A 19012-nucleotide genomic window follows, 5' to 3' on the forward strand; every position below is an offset into this window, starting at 1 on the left:
TGTTTTTTTTTTTTTTTTTTTTTTTTGGACAGGCAGAGTGGACAGTGAGAGAGAGAGACAGAAAGGTCTTCCTCTGCCGTTGGTTCACCCTCCAATGGCCGCCATGGCTGGCGCGCTGCAGCCAGTGCACCGCGCTGATCCGAAGGCAGGAGCCAGGTGCTTATCCTGGTCTCCCATGGGGTGCAGGGCCCAAGCACTTGGTCCATCCTCCACTGCACTCCCTGGCCACAGCAGAGAGCTGGCCTGGAAGAGGGGCAGCTGGGAAAGAATCTGGTGCCCCGACCGGGACTAGAACCCAGTGTGCTGGCGCCGCTAGGTGGAGGATTAGCCTATTGAACCGCGGCGCCGGCCCCCACAGTGTTTTGAGATTAAAATCTGCACTGTTAGGGCTTATCTCCATTTTATAGTCGGTGGCATAACGATGCACAGAAGAACTGAGAACTCAGTTCAGCCACGTGAGCACGGCAGGGACAGCTGGCTGCTAAGTTATCATCCCCTTGTCCCTCTGCATCACTCGGCAACATGACTGCCTGGCAGAGGCCACATCCCCGTGGCCAGGTTCTAGCCGGGAGGACGGAGGCTTTGGGGACATGTCCTTCCCAGGCCCCACAACTTGCGGGAGTGCCCAGCTCCAGACATCCTGAGGGTGACGAAGCCATGGTTATGGGAGGGTTTCTCAGTTGCGCAACGTCAAACCAAATCTTAACTGAAACACAAAATAACCAGAATGATGGTTTGGCTGGGTTGAAGCTCTAATCGGAAACATGGAATATTTCACATCTTGCCTTATTTTTTCTGAAACAGTAAAATTCTTTAAGAATTTATCAATTCAAGTTTATGAAAAGTACAATACAGTCACCCCAGCACTACCACAGCAGCTGCGGTGAACTCTACACCAGCTTGATTACAGAATGGGAGAAGGTAGATAAAATGATCCTATCAGACTACGGCGCTCTGGGTTGCTTTAAGACTTCCTGCAGAATTGGTTATTAGTGGGCAATAATGAAGCAAATCACACATGCATATTACTTCTGAGCTATGAACAATGCAACCAGCAGTAACCTTTGGGGCTGTCACGATCTTTTCAGGCAGGCAATTAAAGTGAAAAATGAGAGTGTGCTCAACTTCCATCACCCCCTTACTACATGTAATAACACCGCCTACAAACAGTGACACCGGAGTGGGACTCACTCTGCATATTTATTAATGCAGATCTGTTTCCATTTGTTCCTCTAACCCATCCCATCCCCATCTGCCAAAAAAAGTTATTTGTAAAGGGCAGCTCTGACACCACGGATTGAATTTACCAGAAACCTGCACACACTGTGGCATCTCTTCTTTCCCCTGACTGAAATGTAAATTTAGGACAAGCCTGAATTCTAGAGGAGCAGAAGTTGATAAAGAAGGAAGTCACAAAGTAATCAGGATGAAAATAACAAAAACTGCTACTTGTACATACAGAGCATCAGAGGTGTAGGTCATGACCTGGGTTCCAAACCCTGAAGACCCCCCGCCCCCACCAGAGGCCCAGGTCTCAGCAGGTCCAGAGGCTGCAGGCTTACATGGGTCTGTACTAAGAATGTCAAAAGGACTGAAGCACCTGAGAGGACTTTAAAGGTCTATTTTTTTTTTTTATTGACAGGCAGAGTTAAGACAGAGAGAGAGAGAAAGGTCTTCCGCTGGTTCACCCCCCAAAATGGCTGCTACGGCCGGTGTGCTGTACTGATCCGAAGCCAGGTGCCTCCTCCTGGTTTCCCATGTGGTGCAGGGCCCAAGCACTTGGGCCATCCTCCACTGCCTTCCTGGACCACAGCAGAGAGCTGGCCTGGAAGAGGAGCAACTGGGGCTAGAATCCAGGGTGCTGGCGCCACAGGCGGAAGATTAGCCAAGTGAGCTGCAGCACCGGCCCCTGAGAGGACTTTAAAGATTTATTTGAAAGAGAGAGAAAGGGAGAGAGGGGTTGGTCTTCCATTAGCTAGTTCACTCCCCAAATGGCCTCAATGGCCAGGGCTGGGCCAGGCCAAAGCCAGGAGCTTCTTCTGTGTCTCCCACATAGGTACAGGGGCCCAAATACACACTGTGGCATCTCTTCTTCCCCTGACTAAAATGTAAATTTAGGACAAGCCTGAATTCTAGAGGAGCAGAATTCTTCAGGCCATCTTCCACTACTCTCCTGGCTACTGGCAGAGAACTGGACCAGAAGTGGAACAGCTAGGACATGGACCAGCACCTGCATGGGATGTTGGCATTGCAAGTGGTGTCTTTACCCCCTGCACCCCAGTGCCAGCCCCAACCTTGGAGCACTTTAGCAAAGTGGCAGGGATAGCTACGGAGAGAGCTTCCTGGCCAGCCAGGAGGAGAAGAAACTTCTGTGCTGGAGGCCTAATCCTGCTGCCTATGGATCCATCAGCAATGCTGCATCACTGGGCTCTAGCCACTTCCTTATTTTTTTCCAAGATTTATTTATTTCTAAAGCATAGTGACAGAGTGGCAGGCAAAAGAGGCGGCGGGAGAGAGAAGGGGAGGGAGGGGGAGAGAGAGATGACGTCTATCCACTGATTCACTCCCCAAATGTCCAGAACAGCAGGGGCTGGGCCAGGCTGAAGCCAGGAGCCAGGAACTCCACTCGAGTCTCCCACATAGATGGTAGAAACCTAAGCACTTGGGCCATCATTCACTGCCTCCCAGGATGCCCTTGGAAGCTTGGAGTAGCCAAGATTCACTGGGAACTCCAACACGGAACGTGGGCATCCTGGTTGGTGGCTTAACTCACCTTACCTCAACACTGGCCCCTTTACCCATTTCTAAACAAAGTTTCTAGTTCTGGTCTCAGACACAGCACGTCAGTATCAGTTGGGTAACTCAGAAGAAAAATTCCAATGCCTGGGACAAGCCCTGAAAGATCCTAACAGGCAACCTGGATTGACAGCTCCTCCTACAGCCTCCTGGATGGCTCAGGAACTGGGTGAGGGCTGGAGAACCGCTTAGGACAGGTGTTCAACCCAGCACTTGGCTTTCCCCCACTCACTGCACGGAAAAGGTCATCGTGAAATTGGAAGTGGATTGTTGAATGTGATTTAAAGGCTTTAGAAATAAATTCAACTTTAATAAGTTTATTCCAACTGGAGAAATCTTGCAAATATAGATTTCATTGGGTGCTCAGGGGGCTCTCTTCCCTGCCTTTTCTTTCTCCATACAAAGTGCTAAGCTTAGAAATGAGGTAGACAAGTTAGTGCTCCTGTGTTTTTAAAGCGATTCACAATCCGCCCTGGAATTGGGAAGCAGGATCTCCGTGCTCAGTATCAACCTGACGAAGCCCCTGATGAGGAAGCATTTGTTTCTTTGTTCGCTTACAGGCATCGCAGTGCACCCCTGAAACTAGTAAGGCTGTATTACTTGAGCTGTTCTGAGGCTGAGTTTTCCTCTAAACCAGGTCAGCCTGCACCACTGTGGTTCTTCCAGTGCTGTTATTATTCGCCTCAGGAACAAGTCAGGCTATGGCCAAGTCTATTCGATTTTGCAACTTGGAAGTCAGTGCTGTCAAGGCTTTGGCAACAGGAACCTCTTTCCCTGTGTCGAAGCCAACTCTTTGTAAACACGCACACACACACAGCTGAACACCTGGATGCGGGCTGACCCAGTGGCTCTGCCACAGTCCTAAGACCTAGGTGCACCCTGGCTACAGCTTCTTTGTCCAGGCCTGCTCCGGGGCACCTCCTGGGCCAGCCAGGGGATCACAGTGGCCGCCTGTGTGCAGAAGTGCAACCCACAGAAGCCAGTGCTGCTTGCAGAGTTGTTTTTCCTGTGTTCATCCTACTCACTAAGGAGTCGGGCAACGCTGCTGGGCCACAGATGGCGTGAATGCAGCATTTGGGAAGTCCCTGCTGTTCGCAGTCCTTGGCCCCTGGCAGACAGCTCCTGGGGAAGGACCTCTGGGCTGTCTGTTGTCCTGTTTCTAAACAAGCCTTCTGGCAATGGCAATGGAATAGGGCAGTGACTGGCGCTGTCTGCTACCTTCTAATTATGTGACTGGAGCGGGGTTCCCAGCATAACACTCAGCTCCCTGGTAGGGAGGACAGCGGCTCCCAGCCCCGAAGCGGCATGGGGTTACCGAGGGGCTTAGGATCGAGAAGCCACACAGGGCCCAGAGCACAGCAGCCGGTGCAGTGTAAACACCTGATCATTCGCAGCCATTACCGCTGCAGGCAGCAGAGAGTACTGACGCTGTAGGACCCCCGTCAAGTAGCCAGGACAACTGATAATCAAGACTCGATGGCCGCCACTGAGCACTGCCTGGGTCAGCACGTGGGCAGTCCTCCTGTTGGGGACCCAGTCCCTGCACCACCCCTGTCGCCCCCCCCCCCCCACCAAGGCCCGAATCGCACAGCTGGGGGCAAGGCCTCACATCCAGGTTTGCCAGTTTCAGAGCACTGACGGTGCCTGCTCTGCCTGCCAGGCAGAAGCAACCTGCACGGCTCACAGGAACAGCCCATGACACGCTGCAGGATCAACGCTTGCAAACTGAATTCCCAAGTGTTTTTCTAAAGGCGGTTTCATTCTCTCCTGTCCACAAATGGATGTGGGTATTTTTATAACAAGATTTAAATTAGCATTATAACGGCACATTGGGAAAAGACACCTGTTGTATGGCCCATCCTCCTGCCATGCACTCCAGCAGTGCACTAAGCACCTGCCAGGCAACACCTGCCCTGCACACTGCAGCCTAAGTGCCCTCCAGCCGCAGAGAGGGGACCCGAGCAGCCCTCCAGGCTCGGGAGCAGTGAGAACAGGATCCCCGATCTTTCTAACAATATCTTAAATATCTGAATGCCAGCATCAGACTCTAGGTATAGGATTATCTCTGGCCCCCGAGGCTGCTCTTGGGGCTGGCGAGCAGCCCCTCTGGATTCAGTGCCTGGTTTTGGTCTCGCTGCCGTGGGGTCCGGAAGCTGTCCAAGCTGGATGGGGAAGCACCCTGGCACCCATCGTTCCTCTCTCCCCTCCCTGGGCAGCAGCAGTGCTTTGGGATGAAACACAAGCTGTGATGAGAATCAAACCCATGACGGAGCATTAGACACAGTCACCACACAAGGGGACTTCTGAAAGTTCATGGAAAATAGTCAGACGTTCATTCTGGCACAAAAGATGTTGAACTTTATGCCCAAGAGTGGTCTTCAAAAAGTTCAGGGAAAACGTATTAAGAACTATGCGTGGAGTTCAAACACTTTTTGGTATCAAAATAAACTTTTAATTCCATTTTTCCATGAATTTTTTTTTTTTTTTTTTTTTTTTTTTTGACAGGCAGAGTGGACAGTGAGAGAGAGAGACAGAGAGAGAAAGGTCTTCCTTTGCCGTTGGTTCACCCTCCAATGGCCGCTGCTGCAGCCGGCGCACCGCGCTGATCCTGGCAGGAGCCAGGAGCCAGGTGCTTTTCCTGGTCTCCCATGGGGTGCAGGGCCCAAGCACCTGGGCCATCCTCCACTGCACTCCCTGGCCATAGCAGAGAGCTGGCCTGGAAGAGGGGCAACCGGGACAGAATCCGGCGCCCCAACCGGGACTAGAACCCGGTGTGCCGGCGCCGCAAGGTGGAGGATTAGCCTATTGAGCCACGGCGCCGGCTTCCATGAATGTTTTTTTAAAAAAAGATTTATTCATTTGAAAGTCAGAGATCTCTTCCATCCGTTACCTCACTCCCCAGATGGTCACAACAGCCAGGGCTGGGTCAAGCTGAAGCCAGGAGCCAGAACTCCATCTAGGTCTCCCATGGGTGGCAGGGGTTCAAGCACTTGGACCACCTTCCACTGTTTTTCCCAGGCCACTAGCACAGAGCTAGAACACCGGGTCAACAGCTGGAACATGAACCAATGCCCATATGGGATGCTGGCATTGCAGATGGTGGCTTTACCCGCTTCGCCACAGTGCTGACCCCTTTGTGACCGTCTTGAGGTCCCCTCATACGTTCATTTCTTATTCCACCTCTCCTTTGGGTGACTGACTTTAACCAGAGATCCCAGTCCTGGCACTGACAACTGCTAACTTAATAGCTTCCTGCAAGTCAGCTTGCTTACCTGTGAAATGAAGGTGACACACGCACCAGGCCCCCTTCACAAGCTCGAGGCGAGAATCTCACGTATACATAGATTGCGGTGACAGTTCCAAGGCCCCAATGCCAGCTAAGACAAGGTGGCCTCACAGTTCAGCTTTCCAAGAGGCATAGCCCGGTACAGCCGTGTATGCACTTGGTAGTCTCTCTGGCAAACAGAAAATGCAAGCAGGAGGGAAGGCTTCAACTCTGTGTTGGAGACCTGAGCCTTCTGCATCAAGAACTTAGATTGCATTTTCATTTGGCCATCCCTGGAGTTCAGACAGACCACACACTTGACCCCGATTACGGTTTTTCTCTTGGAAGAGTTGGGGCTTCCATCAGAAAGCTCTCCTCAAGTTCCCTCGAAGAGCCCCACGCGGCTTTTCAGCGCTGGTAGAAAACTTTCTGGCCAGCTTTCAGCCAAGTTTATTCAGAGCCACTCAGACCCACTAGAAACTCTGTTCACAGCCTGCTTTACATATGAAAGGAAAGCTTTTTAATTTATAAACCAAGCCACATTCAGGTGATTTTTATCACACATTCAAGCCGAACGCAAAGCCCTCCACCATAGCTAAGTGACACAGACATGGCCGAGTAACTATACAACCTCAGGTGCCACTGGGGGGTTCAGGAGACTTTTGGGATGTGATGGAGGTTACTATCGCTTCAGTTTCAGAAAATGGAAGGCAAGAGATGCCGACAGATTTTTCTTGGCTTACTCGCAGTGAGGTTTACCGCCCTAGACTTCACTTCTTTGTGGCTTGGCTTTGAAATGGAATGCAGAGATGACATATACTTAAAAAAATATAGTTGCTGAATGTCTATAATGCCATCACTACCCCCGCTCTCCTGGCCGCCTTCATCCAATGATCTGTGTTTTCTTCAACATTTTCATTGCAGCCCACATTTTAAACGGCAACTGGTAAACCTTCTCCCTCCCCATTCACAAATACACCAAAGTATCACAGAACGTTCCTTTCCTTGAGTTGCAGGGAACCTGATAATAGCATTTCAAGGTTTAAAAAATGTTGGGACCATCCATTCAATTGATTTTAGGACCCACTAAGTCCCAAATAATGATTTAAAAAAATTCAGCTTTGAGAAGTGGCTAGTCAAGTCTACACATGACTCTTCCTTCCACTTACAGGACAACAACGAATCTTAATGAAGAATGGGATGTGAGAGGGAGTAGGAGGGGGGACGGGAGTAGGGGTGGGAGGACCGCTATATTCCTAAAACTGTACCTATGAAATTTGTATTCATTAAATAAAAGCTTTCTACAGAAAAAACACACACTGCAGAGCACTTACAGCTGGGCTCCATCAAGCAGATTCTCCAATGTGTCTTCCTCCCGCAGTGCTACCTGCCTCCTGTGCTCTGCACATGAACCTGGCCTACGCACGCACCCTCTCTATCCTGCTCACCTTTCTCGGTCTTGCTCCAGAGCCAGGCTCTTTCACCACGACGCTCACTTCTGGTTTCCGCTTGGGTTCAGCTACCAGGAAGCACCAGCAGGGAGCAGAGGGTGGAGGGAGTGGAAGGTCGGGACTTTGTTCTGCTCCTTCCCAGCCAGGCTGGGTTTGGCAAGGTAGTGGCCACGGCTCTGGGAAGCGACCCCTCTTCTAGAGCTGCCACTCTCTCCAGGCTCTGGCGACAGCATCACCTCTGCAGCTGCTTTGGCTAGCTCAAGGGTACCTCAACATCCTGTACCCTGCAACCTCCCCCCACCCCGCCCTCCATGAACAGCCCCTTTTGTGGCCTCTCTTCTGCTCCTTGGCCCTGGGCTGACATACTTTGGTTACATGTGCAGTTCCTTCTACTCTGGGATACCTCCTTGCCCACTCCGGCGCAGTCATCCTCAGCCTACTGCAAAGCTCATCTGCTCTGCAGAGCATTCCAGGGGCCTGCATGGTAGAACCTGCCTTGGTACACGGTCTACCAAAAGGATGAGCTATGCGGCCACGTGTTTATGTTCCCGACAGACTCCGCTTCTCCAGAGCCAGCATCCCGTGTCTCTTCTGTCCCCAGTGCTATGCAGAGGGACTGGGAAGTCTTTATGATCAAAGAACCTATAAATGGCTGGAAGGTAACAGCACTCTTAATTATTAAATGACACCATAACTCTAAGTCATTAGGTAATATTTCCTAACAGTATCAACAGAACTACTTCATCTAAGTTCCTTTCCTGGGGTGATCTGGTGAGTTTTCCCCAAATGTGGTTGCTGGGATCCACCAAGAGATGGCCACTGCTGCTCGCTGGGCGGTGACTGGGTAGTGCTAAGCAGCTAGCTCCCGACGTTCCCCGCATCACCTGCTTATTATGCTAATTAGATCTTACTTGAAAGATGCAATAATTGCTGCAACCCAAGGAAAGAATTAATGGCCAATTTTAGTGGGTAAAATATTCATTAATCAAGTCAACGGAGAAGAGACCTGCGGAGTTTAGAGGAAAGGTCTTTGGAGAGCTGGAAGAAAGGTAATCACCTAGGGATTTCTCCTTTTCATAAACACAGGTTAACTCTGATTACAGTCTCCTTAAAACTCACCTTTCAGATTTAGAACAATGACTCCCCAGGAAGTCTAGGTTTAAACTTCTGGGTTTTAAAATGCATTGTAGAGAAGGAAGACATCATATCACAAAAAAGGCAGTGGTCAGAGGGAGACCACCTTAAATCTTACACATGTTCTCTGTGAAAGGTGTCTTCTTGCAGCACCAGACACCGCAGGTGCTGCAGTACAGAGGGCGGGGAGGAAGCTGCCGTAAGGCAAACACGGTCAGGTGTTGCGGCTGGTGGCAGCACCTCTGTGCCTTGTTAACACACAGCCTTTCAAACCCGCGGTTGACAGCATATTTGAAGTCCTTCTAACACCTGGGTAATCAGAGCCCAGGGAGATGTTGACCAAAAAAAAAAAAAAAAAAAAAAACCACATGCAGTGATCCAGAGGTCAGATCAGACTTACAACTACTTTTAAGATATTTCAGGGGCCGGTGCTGTCACGTAGCAAGTAAAGCTTCTGCCTACAGCGCTGGCATCCATCCCATATGGATGCCAGTTCGAGTCTGCTGCACCACTTCCGATCCAGCTCCCTGATAATGGCCTGAGAAAAGCAGCAGAAGATATTCAAGTGCTTGGGCCCCCTCATCCACGTGGGAGACCCCGAAGCAGCTCTGGGCTCCTGGCTTCAGTCTGGCCCAGCCCTGGCCCCTGCAGCCATCTGGGGAGTGAACCAGCAGATGAAGATCCCTCTCTCTCCCCTTCTAACCTGACTTTCAAATAAGTGAATCTTTAAAAAAAAAAAAAGTTTCAATCCCCAAAGCATTGCCTCCTCATAAAAACATGATAAACCAACCCCACAGCCCTCCCTCAATGCCCTTTTATAAAATTCAGATCCTCAGATTTATGTTGACTACGTAGCTGCAAGACGGGGCTCCTCACTGCATTATAAGGGGCTTAAGGGACAGGAGATGGATCACAGGAGGCAGCCTACAATGACGGACGGTAGGGCTTATTTTTGAAACAAAAAAAAATTACTTTCCATGTTTTTATTTAATTTTAAATGCTAACAACCATATTCTAGCTTCTACATGCCCATAAAGCCATTTCATAGTCCAGAAAAAAATAATTTTGTTTTAAATAATGTTCGCCATCCACATCTTAACAGTCTGAATGCTGAGGCATTTTTCATCCAGAGTAATGATCTCCAGGAGTAAAAATAATATAATTATAACTGAACTACTTGGTCAGCTAAATCCCAACCAGAAATGCATGGGTACGTATTTCATTTACTGTGTCAAAAAATCTTCATTCTGGACCATCAGCACGGCACTAAATTTTGATCTGTCACTGCAAACAGGTCACTTCTATTCCTGGCTTATGGCATGGTAACAGGGCGCAGCAATTGGCAAAGACAGCTAATATTTCACATTAAATCTCCCCACCTGACCTTCTGAATCAGACATGGACAGACTCACGAATAAGGAATTATTTATTATGGAAACATTCCCTTTTCTTCTTTAAAAAAACAAAACCAAAACCCTCTTAGTTGAAGCACAGGGGGAAGCTAAGGACCGACGTTGTGGGGAAGAAAAGCTGTGGCTGACAGGACGGCCCGCGAGGGGCAGGGGCTGCATCCAGAGCTCCCCCTGTGCTCCCCCTGAGGGGATTCCAGGGAGGAAGGGGGCGCCCAGAGGGCTCCACGGGGCCCAGACAGAACTAGGAGGGTGTTTCCAAGGGGTCACCAGAGCCCGGCAGCCCCCTCGGAGGGGGCCCCAGGCCTGGGATGCAGGCCGAGGGTGCATCTCGTGCACATGAGAACAAAGCGGCCTGTCCCGAGATGCTCCGTTTCTCTGGAAATCCCCTGTGGACCCACGCAGAGCCCGCATGTTAACCTGCCTTTGGTCTTCCTTGGAGTAGAGCTTTGAGGAAAGCACTTTGGGGACTTCCTCTCCGTCACCTCCGCCCTCCGCCAGCCCCAGCGCCAGCCCCAGCCTGGGGAACGTGGGCCTCCCGAGGGTGCCTGCACCTCCTGCCCCGTGTTCGCTCTCCCAAGGCCAGCGCACCTCACCCTGGGCTGCTTTATAAAGTAGTTACGTCTCAGCACAGTCCAGGGCCATTTTGCATTAACTGGGATGAGAGGGCTGTGAAGTGAGGCACCTGCGCTGCCCCCAGGTGGTCCTAATGTGCAGCCAAGCTGCGAGCGCTGCGCTAGGACAAGCCCGTGGTTCCTCACGCACCCAGCATCAATTGAACAAGCAGCAGACTCTCTTGTGTTTGGGGAAAGAAGGTGTGTGTGGGGAGGGGTGGTGCTTCAGCGTGGCTCAGGCCCTAGCAGGGCGTGGAAGAACTTGGTAAACATGGGCGTGCATTGGAGTCACCTGCAGCGCCGGAGCCCGCCGCTCTGGGGAAGGGCCCGAGACAATGCATCTAACGAGTTCCCAGCTGGAGCTGCTGATCCCAGAACTACCGTGGCCTGGTCGGCTCAGACCAGACAGCACGTGCCATACGCTAGACAGCTGGGGTGGCAGTGACTCCGAGGAGGCAGAGAATGCACAGGTCTTTAATCCGACCGACTGCCAGCCACAGAGAGACCAGGGCTGACGCAACCTGCCCTTTGGTCCGCGACTCTAGTTTGGTTGGCACTCATGAATTTTTGTAGCCTGAGTCACCCATCGCGTGTCCACTGCGAGGCCAGTGAGGGTGTGGCCGCAGGAACGGCAGCCTGCTGTCACCTTGCACTACAGGTTACAGTGCACTTTCTTAGAAACAGGCGCCAGATCCTTTTTTCCCAAAGCAAGCAGTGGCCGCCCTCGGCCAGAAAACAAACCCATGGCTGCTTGCTGCACCGGCTCCAGAGCTCGATCCACAGCTGTGAAAATACCATGGTTAACAACCCAAGCTTCTCGTAGCCGCCCAAAGAGACACTGCGCTAGGAGTGCCTGGGGGAGAATGTTCCCCTTCCGCAAAGTGCCCTTTCCGGCAAGGGGAGGCGGGTTAGGACAAAGCCCAGTGCCTTCGATTTTCACGACTGGTCCTGGGACACCAGCCACCGAGCAGCGACACAAATGGAGCTGGGACAGAGCTAATAAAAGTGGGCGTCAGAAGTTGGAATACCTTTGGGTGGTGATACAGTTAATGTTGGTGGGCTTTCTGGAGCAAAAGTAAACAGGAAACCGTGGCCTCTGAAAAAGTTCTCTGTTATTAGGAGAGAGTGGCAGGGGCATGGCGACCTACCCACCCCACCATACAAAACCCTAATCAGCCGGCGCCGCGGCTCACTAGGCTAATCCTCCGCCTTGCGGCGCCGGCACACCGGGTTCTAGTCCTGGTCGGGGCTCCGGATTCTGTCCCGGTTGCCCCTCTTCCAGGCCAGCTCTCTGCTGTGGCCTGGGAGTGCAGTGGAGGATGGCCCGAGTACTTGGGCTCTGCACCCCATGGGAGACCAGGATAACTACCTGGCTCCTGCCATCGGATCAGCACGGTGCGCTGGCCGCAGCGCGCCAGCCGCGGCGGCCATTGGAGGGTGAACCAACGGCAAAGGAAGACCTTTCTCTTTCTCTCTCTCACTGTCCACTCTGCCTGTCAAAAAATTAAAAAAAAAAAAAAAACAAACCTAATCTGTGCTCAGAGCAGCTGTAGGAAGGCGTGGCCCTGGGCTGGCAGGGGGTATTCTGGGAGCATGCTCAGCGCTCTACCCCTCAGACCTATCAACAGCAGAGGCTGAGTGTGTGATTGGGTGTGTGCATGAGTGTGTGTGAATGCATGACTATGTGCATGAGTGTGTGAGTATATGTGAGCATGTGTAACTGTGTGAGGGTGAATGTGACTGTGAGGGTGTGTGCATGAGTCTGATTGTGAATGTGTGACTATGTGTGTAACGGTGTATGAGTGAATGTGTGAGTATAACAGAGCGTGAGTATGTGTGTGTGACTGTATGAGGGTGTGTGCATGTGTGTGAATGTGTGTGAGAATGTGTTGTGTCTGACAGTATGTGAGTAAATGTGTGAGTATATGTGAGTGTGTATGTGAATGTAACAGTGTGTGTGTGTGTGAATATGTACGCGAGTGTATGTATGTGTGTTAAGTGTGTATATGTGACTGTGTCAGTGTGAATGCGTGAGTGTATGAGTAGTGTGTGTGGGAATTATTGTAACCTATATTTTAACAAGTTGTATTTTTAAAATCCTGATGCAGCTGAAGTTTGAGAGCTCTGGAATCCACAAAGCTTGGCCCAACTTTTCTGGGAAGTTCCAACAGTTGTGGTGGAAGACAGTATCATCCCATTTTTAAAATCAGGGAACTGAACTGAAATAGCCAAGAAAAACTAAAGGAGGCGTAATGGCTACGTCTGATGTGCCATCCAGGAGCACAGAAAGGATTCTGGGTAAAAGATAAGGGAATTCGAATAAAGTGGGGACTTCAGTTAATAAAGTATCAATTTGGTTAGCCAACTATAACAAACATACCACACTAATAATACATTAATAATCTGGAAAGGCAGACACGGAGATCTGAGAACTGTACCATCTGAGTAATTCTTCTGTTACTATAAGACTGTTCTAAAATAGAAAGTTCAGGCACCAGTGCTCTGAAACACTTGTCAGAGCAAAATGTTAGATACACAGTAGGTATTATAGTGCTTTATGGTTAAAATATTTTGTAAATTTTCAAGCTACACAAATCATACATCCTTGAACTTGTCGTTCCTATGTCAGCTGCCCCAGCATACACGGAAGGGGCACCCCATTCCGCTCTCCAATGTGTCGCAAATGGGAAGAATGACACAGTCCCCCTCGCTGGACCCTGTCAGCGTGAGGAGTATGAACCTGCTGGTGGCTGGACCAGCCGTGCTCCCGGTCCACACATGACCTCGCCTGCCATGCAACAGGAAACCTGTCCCCCAGTATCGGGATCACAAGCAGGTTCACTGTGTTTTTCTTAAGCCAGAGAATTCCAGAGAATTCTGCGGCAGGGGGTGAACTTTGCTGCAGCCTAATCTAAAGTTCTCGTGGAGCCGCCGCAGTCTGTCCTTCCCTGGTACAGAGAGAAAAGGGCCAGGCCTTGCGGGCCGAGCTGAGGCGCTGGCAGGAGGCGCTGCAGGTTACATAACCGCTGTTGCTCTAACCTCTCCTCTCAGGTCTTCTTTCTCAAAGGTCCAGTCATCCTCGCGGCTCCCCCGCTTGGCCTCGCCAAGTTCTTCACACTGGACTTTTAATGTTCTATTCCAGAGGCCTCTCCTCTTTTCCCTACCACATCTTTCCAGAAGCTTCCAACCTGCTCTCCTCTAAGCCGAGGGCCCAGGAAACTGGAGACGGTGCGGACAACCGCGCTCCACCTCCCGTCTTGCTTCCACCTGTGCCCCCCACCCCGGCCAGACCACCTAAAGAGAGGATTAAGCAAGATCTTAGCCACAGCTGGGCTACAAAGGCATCAGGGTGGCAACCTCTGCTGGCCTGGATTACGCCTCCTTCTCATATTCCATCTTGCGATCACAGGATGTCGGGACACGAGTGACCTTGGCACTACTCCTTCCATTTAGTAGATTTATTGAGGGCTGGTCTGACGCACAGCGGCAAGGGCCGGAACGTGACCTGCCCTGCAGTCCTGCGCTCCAGCCACTGCAGGCCGACGCCACCGGCTCCGGGTGTTTCACGCGGAGCTGGGGCTACATTTCCAGCTCCGTTCCCCCTCCTCGCCTCCTTTTAGCCTTTTTCAAAATTTCTTATTCACAGCATGGCACCTCTCACATAGCCGGCAGGGATTGGTTTGTTTTATGATACGGATGTTCAAGCACCAGTAGCCCTAACCAGGCTTTGGGTTGGTCCCAGGCTGTGGGGACAGACCCACGCCCGAAGTCCAGGCTCTGTGCCTCGACACTAGCCACCAGCTAAGGGGCTGTGGGAAAGAGAACTCACTTTTCATGAGAAATGGGTGGAATACACACCTCCTTCTCTCTGAGGAGAAGAGAACGGCTGAGTGTCCCCACAAATGCCCCCGCGGACTCGGGCTTCTCCCGGCGCCATCTTCCCTCTGTGGCTTGCTGTGCCTTACCTAATGGAGGTTCCAGAGTTTTCTTCCCCATAGGTTAAGCTTTTAGAAAGAGAAAGAAAGAAAGAAGAGAAAGAAGGAAGAGAAAGAAAGAAAGAAAGAAAGAAAGAAAGAAAGAAAGAAGGAAGAGAAAGAAAGAAAGAAAGAAAGAAAGAAAGAAAGAAGGAAGAGAAAGAAAGAAAGAAGGAAGAGAAAGAAAGAAAGAAAGAAAGAAGGAAGAGAAAGAAAGAAAGAAGGAAGAGAAAGAAGGAAAGAAGGAAAGAAAGAAGGAAAGAAGGAAGGAAGGAAGGAAAGAAGGAAGGAAGGAAGGAAGGAAGGAAGGAAAGAGGGAAGGAAGGAAGGAAGGAAGGAAGGAAAGAAGGAAGGAAGGAAAGAAGGAAGGAAAGAAGGAAGGAAGGAAAGAAGGAAGGAAGGAAGGAAGGAAGGAAGGAAGGAAAGAAGGAAGGAAGGAAGGAAGGAAGGAAGGAAGGAAGGAAGGAAGGAAAGAAGGAAGGAAGGAAGGAAGGAAGGAAGGAAGGAAGGAAAGAAAGAAGGAAGGAAAGAAGGAAGGAAGGAAAGAAGGAAGGAAGGAAAGAAGGAAGGAAAGAAGGAAGGAAAGAAAGAAGGAAGGAAAGAAAGAAGGAAAGAAGGAAAGAAGGAAAGAAGGAAAGAAGGAAAGAAAGAAAGAAAAGAGAGAGACCCTCATAGTACTGCTCTTAACACAAACGCTACTTTAAACCCTTCTTAGAGGTGGAACCGGGCTGGAACTGAGGTCCCTTTGTGAGTTGTTAGGGATGAGCTAACACCCAAAGCGGGGAATTCCTGAGGTAATTTGTGTCAGGGTTAGGAAAGTGTTCAAATTCAGACAGAATACTAAGGAAAGCCCGCGGATGACGCGCGAGGCCCCAAAAACCGGCCCGCGCAAAAGCCACGGGAAAGGCCTCCGGGCGGCGCGGCAGCGGGCAGCACCGGGCGCAGAAGGCCTGTGACTCGCAGGGCTGGTGCTGCACTGCCACCTGGTGGCCGCAAGCGTCGTGGCACATGGGCGCCCACGCGCACACCTCGGTTTTGCAGCATTTAGAAAGCTTCGAAGGTTTTCTCCATCACCGGCTCAGTGTTTGCACGCCATGAAAGCAGGGGGAGGACTGGCGGCGGGGGCTTCACCGTGAGGCTGGCCCTGATTCTCCAGCCGCATCCGTGCTAGTGCCTCTGAGAAAAGTCCCGTTTCTCAAGCAGGTGCAGCTCCCGGCTGAGCGTTTCTCCGGCCTGGGGTTAGCAGAGTGGCTCAAAGGTATTGGCTCCTTGTAAAGGGAAATAAGGGAAATGAAAACGGCAGCTGGAGCTTGCAGATACCAACCAACCCTCCCCCTGGTGAAGAAAAAGAACCTGGCTCCCGGGAATTTCAGAATTAAACCTCTCTTCACAACCGCACCCAGAGCTGGTCCGATGGATGGATGTGGGCCCAAACTCCCCATCTCACGGATCCCATGGGGCACTGCTAGCTCACTGCACTCGAAGTGCCTGGGGGGATCTGGTGCACCCCTGAGGGTCCTGGGCCAACAGGAGGTGGGCAGGACCCCCGTGTCATAAGGCAGAGGACAATGGGCACATGGCCCCAGGCTGCTGGCTTCCTTGGTGCTCCCCACGCCTCTGTGACCTCTGTGTGGTCACTTAGGTTTTTCACCTCTGCATATTCTCTCTCCCCAAGGATGTCACTGTGGCTTCCTCCGTGCCCAGCAGAAGGCGCTCAGCAGGCGTTTGACCTGGCTCCTTACTGTGCAGGGTCATTTTGGGCAAATTAAGTAACTTCTGCTAATCATTGGGTTCCTCTTCAGTAAAGTCCAAATAAACACCAACACCTGCTTCTCTGGTTGCTAAGAACATTCAAGGAGGTGATACACGTGAAGTGACAAATGACAGGGGATGGCACTTGCTCACATTCTCGATGGCCAGCTTCAGAGAAGATACCAGGGAATAGCTGCTATAAAACCCAGTCTCAAAGGCCAAAGGATACACTTAGGATAAATCAGGAAGACCTGCACAGTAGTCCCGCAAAAATACTTTCCAAGAGATTCGTAAAGAAAACTGGATTATGATCTTAATTTCTCAATATTATATAAGTACCCAGTTCTTAAATGTACCTTCCAAAAGCACACCATGGCTGAGCTGCCCTTAACTTCTTTTCCAGACAAAGTCTTTTTAAATTTCCTCCAAAAGAATGCAGTCGGCGCCACCTCATCCTGACCACGCTGACAGACGGACAAAGGGTGCTGCAGGAGATGGTTCCAACCCGCCAACAGGGCACAGTCACGGGTTCCGCCGCTGAACAGCACTCAGAAATATCCGCCCCCTTTTTAAAAATAAAGCATGTTTTTTTATTCATAATAAAGAAAAAACCAGGTGAGCATTGGAAAAAATAAAAAAAAATCTAGAAAGTTTTGGAAAACAAGTCACTTGTAATCAACCATCTCAACATAGTTTTGCTTGTGCATTTTGCTGGGTTTCTCCCTGGTCTTCTTTGCACATATTTTTAACTAGTCTTATCTTTTTCACTTTTTACAACCTAAAGATTTTAATATTGCACTAGTCATAAAAAATTCCAGAACGTCCATTTAGTCCATACAGCTTCCCTTCGGGGTGGGCGTTGTGGCGCAGCAGGTTGGGCTGCTGCCTGGGGTGCCTGCACTCTATCCTGAGTGCCTGGGATCGGGTCTCGCCTCTGCTTCCTGTCCAGCTTCCTGCCAGTGCACCTCTTGGGAGTCAGCAGATGCTGGCTCAAGTCCCTGGGTTCCTGTCACCCACGTTCCTGACTTCTAGCTTTGGCCTGACCCAGCTTTTGAGGGCATTTGGATAGTGAACCAGTGGACAGAAGATCAATACCACCCAACACACACTCTTCCACAAATAAATAAATAAATAAATACTTTTTTAAAAATCTGCATTTGATGCCAAGAAAAATTGAAAACCCTGTGGGATGAAGTCCCTACTTGCTAGACGTCTGCCTTGGCTGAAACTTCATGAGCAAGATGCGGGAACAACAAGCAATGCTCTACAATAATGACAGACAGGGTCCAAGGGCACCTGCAGGGTCAAGGGCGGGTCACCAGGTCTACAGTGGCCTTGAGGGAGGCTTCACGAAGGAAGGAGATGGTGAATCCAACCACGAAGCACGAGACTTCTATGGATGATCCTGCACACGAATGACTCAGGCTCCTGCCTTTCCCCACTTTCAAGGATGACAGCCATCTTCGGGATTAAGACCCGAAGGACCCTCGAAGTTACCCAAAGCAATTTGCCAAGCGTGTTTTGGTTTATGGGGAAAACCTGAGACGTGGTTTCCTGCTATCTAGGTAACACTGAAAGCAAGGACTTATTACTCCTCATCCAGTCTTGAAGCTTGGAACTCCTCATAACTGGGTCTAAGTCCTGGGGATACCTCCCACTGCTGATTCACGCCTATGCAGGTGCACATGGGACTGCTAGGCACTGGGGACACAAAGCGGGGCTGAGCCAGAGGGGCGGTGTTCCCAGCCCCAAGGAGTGGGCAGGTGAGGAGGACAGAGAGTGAGGAGTAAGCAGACAACTGATGAACTTCCTGGATGAATTCAAAGTCCCAGCATGGAGTGAGCACCCAGAGGGGACACTGTGTACACTCTAGGTTTGGGGAACTTCAAGCTCTGGAGAAGGAGTGGAAGAGACAGGTTCTGAGAGGCTGGGCGGACAGTGGGAAAGGGGGATTTGTGGTACACACACCCACACAACTGCCCTGCTCTGCCACGATCACCCGGTCTTATAGAAGCTGCTGACACACAGGAGGCAAAGGCCCCTGAACAGGAGAGGGACATGACCACTTGGAAAAATACTGCTGGTGCCGGGTAGAGAATGCTTTGGAGGGGCCTGCAGTGGACGTTAAGGGGGTCTGTGAAAAGGGATAATAAAATCCTTACCCCGCTTCCTGGAGAGATTAAAGGAAGACAAAAGGCTTAGCAAAGTGTCTGCCCCCAGGGCGGTTCTGGTCTGCCTGGCAGCAGCATGTACCCTGGGGTGCAAGAAGCCTTCTGTGGCACTAAGCAAAAATTCCAAGGGACAGCCACCAGGTTCTGCCAAACCACAGGGTAGGGCTCCTCTCCCAGGAAGAGAGAACACCTTGACCTTGCCCCCAGCATGTCCTTGGACTGGGAAAACCCAGGACAATGACAGGGCCATCCCGTGTCATGGCTCCATAACCACCACCCTGAGGTTCCACAAGGGATGCCTGCCTGCAGCTGTGCAGGGATCTTCCTGGCTTAACCCCACTCCCCACCTCCCGGCGTTCTGCCACTTTCTTACCTCACAGCTGAAGAAAGGCCACTTACTATGGTACTTTATGAAAAAGAGACACTTTCTGCTCTTTTAATTTAAT

At 50.8% G+C, this 19012-nt stretch overlaps 1 protein-coding gene across 4 annotated transcripts in view; it reads right to left on the reverse strand.

The window, feature by feature from the left end:
• Positions 1-19012, reverse strand: part of JAZF1 (JAZF zinc finger 1) — a 334186-nt gene that overhangs the window by 150250 nt on the left and 164924 nt on the right. The window contains exon 2 of one of the 4 annotated variants that reach the window (XM_089316037.1): positions 6069-6251. The exons of 2 other annotated variants lie outside the window; for them this stretch is intronic. The gene's annotated coding sequence lies outside the window, so the exon portion shown is untranslated. Of the gene's footprint in view, positions 1-6068; positions 6252-10479; positions 10502-19012 lie in introns of those variants that run through there. One more of the 4 variants, XM_089316038.1, reaches the window with a different exon arrangement.

Source organism: Oryctolagus cuniculus, chromosome 16 (genome assembly GCF_051225735.1).
Source record: "Oryctolagus cuniculus isolate XC-2025 breed Fujian yellow rabbit chromosome 16, ASM5122573v1, whole genome shotgun sequence".
Taxonomy (NCBI): Eukaryota; Metazoa; Chordata; class Mammalia; order Lagomorpha; family Leporidae; genus Oryctolagus; species Oryctolagus cuniculus.